Source organism: Sciurus carolinensis, chromosome 3, assembly GCF_902686445.1.
Source record: "Sciurus carolinensis chromosome 3, mSciCar1.2, whole genome shotgun sequence".
Taxonomy (NCBI): Eukaryota; Metazoa; Chordata; class Mammalia; order Rodentia; family Sciuridae; genus Sciurus; species Sciurus carolinensis.
Window position 1 is genome coordinate 142,635,284 of NC_062215.1, and position 4,204 is coordinate 142,639,487.

Sequence of the window (4,204 nt, forward strand, 5' to 3'; positions counted from 1 at the left end):
ATTTTGAGTAAAATTGCTGGATTCAATCGGATATTATTTAGTTAGAATTTTGTATTTACATTTATGAGTAGAATTGGTCTATCATTTCTTTCTTTTCTTTTTGTACTATACATATTATAGGTTTGGCTTAGAAAAGTTATTCTCATATTCTAAATGGTTAACTGTAAGCTTAAAAAATAAAACTTGGATGCTTTATTTCAGAAGTAAGTTCATAAAAATAATGCCTCTTTATCATATACCTACAACTATGTGTATTTTAAACACCCCTCATTTAAGTCCTGGTTAATTACCAATAAAACAAAGGTAGAATAATAGTGTTGCTAAAATGGCAGAATATAAAATGCTACACATGATTTATTACTAAATGACACAATTTTTAAAATTTACAATGCACTTTTTGCAGTCAGACTAACCAATTTACAGTACCTTCTTTCTCAATATATAAACACAAATATGTTTTGAACAAATATATATTTAACATGATTCTTATGGCAATGTCTCCAAATGCCTGATCTGCATTATAAATCTTTTCTTAAGTTATGCTTTGAAAAAAACCTGATATGCATATTTCCCAGATGAATAAAATAAGCCACAGAAGACAGAAATTTGGCCAAATTGCTTCTGGGAAGTTAAAAATTGTCTAAACCAGAATACATGATTTTCTCACCTATAGATATGTGAAGGGGAACTTTCCTTCAATTGATAGAGAAAATTCTCGATGGGTAACTCTATTAAAATGTTGATAACAGAAATTTTTCAAGAAAAGAAATCTTAGAATCATATACCACCAAATGTTTTCTCCCTAGTGGCAAATATGTTTCTTAATAAAATGAACAAACCAAAAGCAACCTGAAGAGTCAGATATGCAAAGGGTTGGTACTTACAGAGCATAAGGCCTGAGAATGGAGATATGGATTACAGGGTTGTTGACTAATGAATGACTAGGTACCAGCTCTGTCTCACTGTTGCTACAGAGCTTCAGCCAGTCACTGAAACTACACACCATCCTGCAAGTTCTCTTAGGAGTCGGGGTAAACCTTCTTCTGGGTCATTCCCTTCATGTCTACGTTATCACTGTGAAACTGTATTGCATCCTAGCATTAGGGAAAGTATAGCTTGGGCAGAACTTTTAAATTCCATGAAGTACAAAATGTGTTACAAAAGAAGGTTGCATCTAACCAAAAACAGAGAGTTGTGCACCTATGGTATTCTCAAAGACTGCTTTGGAAGACTTTGCAGTACCTTATAGAGCTCCATTTGCCTGAAAGATCAAAGATCAGTAGAGAAAAAAAAAAAAAAAAAAAAAAAAAACCTCTTGGCCAGTGTTGACGAAAGTGTATCTTTTCATCTCAGGAAGGAGAGGTCCAATAAGTTGATTATCCTACCCATTTTCTGCAACATTTGGTAATCCTAGAAAATGTCTGAAAAGAAGTTTTTTTTAAAAGACAGATATGCGTAAACCACAAGAAAAAAAGAACATGAAGACTTTTATATTTTATTCACTGATCTTTTGAAGTTTTTTTTTTTTTTTTTTTGGGGGGTGCTGGGGATCGAACCCAGGGCCTTGTGCTTACAAGGCAAGCACTCTACCAACTGAGCTATCTCCCCAGCCCCCTGAAGTTTTTGATCTAAACTGGAATGAATAAGATTAGATCCTTTGACATATATTTCATAACAAATTGACCAGCAATATAAAGATATAAAGAAATGTAGGTGATACATTTCATATCATTAAAGTACAAAACAAGTCAGTTTCTATAGTGTGAACAAATCCACTCAGTATAACTTATTGGGCTACCCAAAATGTAAAGAAATAGCCACTTGGTCATGACACTTTGTTCAGTCATTGAATAAATACCAATTCACCACCACAAAATACAAAGAAGTATAATGCCTGTTCGGACAGAATTGAAGCTTACATTCTATTTGCAGATATAAAGACTATCCACTTAAATAGAAAGTTCAAAATAAAATGTAAGATATAATTGACATATGAACACTGTAGATAAAAGATGTTATAGAAGTTCAGGAACATATCATATCTCAATGAACTAATATTACAAAAAATATTTTCTGATGATAAATGAAAAAATCATAGTCTTCAGATTACTATAACATAGTGTTTTTAAAAAGTGAGAAAAGAACCAAAGTGGTGCAAAGAAGTGTGAAGCAAAATGGAGATAAGTTTTTTTTCTTTAAAGAGTGTGTCATGAAGTGCTATTTGTGATATTGGCCAAATTATTGTGTGCATTGTTATGCTGTGTGTATGGAAGATTATGTAACAATGAATCCTATCATTATGTACAACTATAATGCACCAATTAAAAAACATGGAAAGAAAAAATAAATAACTGAAAAATTTTTTAAAAAGCAGTTTGAGGATAACCAACCAGGAGAGACTAAGACAAGAAAATAAGTGAGGAAATTACAAGGTAATGTAACCTAACTCCCTTCACATCCTCAACTCTGCATGGTAACAATCATTTTCTAATGGGTCACAGTTACAGCAGAATCTGTCTGTGCCAATGAAGAAAGCCCTGAAATGGTTGGAAACAGAAGTACTAGACCAAGGCCTAGACCACAAAACTGTCAGGGTCTCTGATTCTTCTACTGTTTTAATCTGATTGCAGGAGATCAATACAGCAAAGAAAAACCACTTAAAAACTTCCAATCCTATGTCTGAAATACATACTGATAGTTTTCCAGTAGATTGTATGAAAAATCATACTTGTGGACAAAAAGGTCTACATTAAAGGAATAGTCCTTCAATATGAAGTTTCAAATTTTCTGTCAGCAAATAATATTGACCAATAAGCAAAGAGACAATGACATAAAAAGAACCAAAATTTGCCAAACAGCTTACCTAGATAATTAATGCATACATTAAGGTTAGGCACTGAAAGAGACTCCAGATGAAGTCCAAGAAAATGGAAAGTAAATAAAAAATATGTAAGTTCTTGAAATGAAGACTAGGAGAGATTTTATATACTAAAGTGATGAATTACCATGACACTTTTACAGACTCTCAATGGCCTCAGACAAAGAATGCATTAAAACCTAGACAAAATAAAATGGAGAGCTCATACATGGGGATACCAGAAAAATAAATTGAAAATATAGGCTGTATCTAGATTTTAGAAGAGTTTTAGGAAGTTCTCTATTAGAAAGCTATATGCATCTATCTACATAGTCTAGTCAAGACCATTCACATTTTCCTATCTATGCATCCACTTTAGTAGAATACACTTAATACTGTCCAACTCTTCAGTGTTCACCAAGTCTTTATAATAAGAAGAGGTTATATATTATATACATGGTAAGGGAAAAGACAGAATCATAGTTTTTGATAACATTTGTATCTAGTATTAGGGTAAAACACACAACTAAAAGTTATTTGTATTTGATCATACATATACACAATAATTATATATAGCAACATATCACACATATGTACATAAACTTACACATAGTATATTATCATGGACTGAATTTCTTGTGCTCCCCAAATTCATATATTGAAGCTCTAAACCAAAATGTAGTGTTACTTGACAATGTGACTTTTAGGAGGTAATTGGGGTAAATTGGGTAATAAGGGAAGGACATTTATAATGTGATTAGAAAGGAAAATCTCCTTAAGGAAAGGTCACGTGAAGACATAACAAGAAAGAAGCTACCTAACAACAAGGAGGAGAGTCCTCACCAGAAACCAGCTACGTTGGCATCTTATCTCAGACCCCAGTTTCCAGAAATGTAAGGAATAAATTTCTGTTGTTTAAGCTGTCCGGTGTGTGGTATTTCATTAGGGCAAATTGGGCTTGAACACACACACACATAAACACACACACACACACGCACACACCCTATTGGTTCAGTTTCTCTGGAGAACTCTGACTAATATAGATTTACAAAATGTCAGTCAGTCGTCATCTTCCTCCTCTCAAAATCCTACAATGACTTGAAATTTGGGAAGAATAAATCCAAAGTTTCACTATGACTTACTGAGCCTGACATAATCCACTTACTTCATTACCTTATGACTCTTATTTCCCCTTTTACTTTCCCCTTGCTTACCTTGTTTCAGTTACAATGACACTTTGCTGTTCCTTGCGTTTTAGGGGGCTTTTGAACAAAAGATTCACTTAACCGGGAACATTCTTCTGCCAGATATTCATGTGGCCCACTCCTCTGCCTCCTCCAGAGTTTT

The 4,204-nt window shown here is 33.4% G+C and overlaps 1 non-coding gene across 1 annotated transcript; it reads right to left on the reverse strand.

The window, feature by feature from the left end:
• Nucleotides 1-1,534: 1,534 nt before the first annotated feature.
• On the reverse strand, nt 1,535-1,608 carry Trnat-ugu (transfer RNA threonine (anticodon UGU)). The gene has a single exon. It is a non-coding gene; the product is annotated as a tRNA-Thr (tRNA).
• Nucleotides 1,609-4,204: the final 2,596 nt, after the last annotated feature.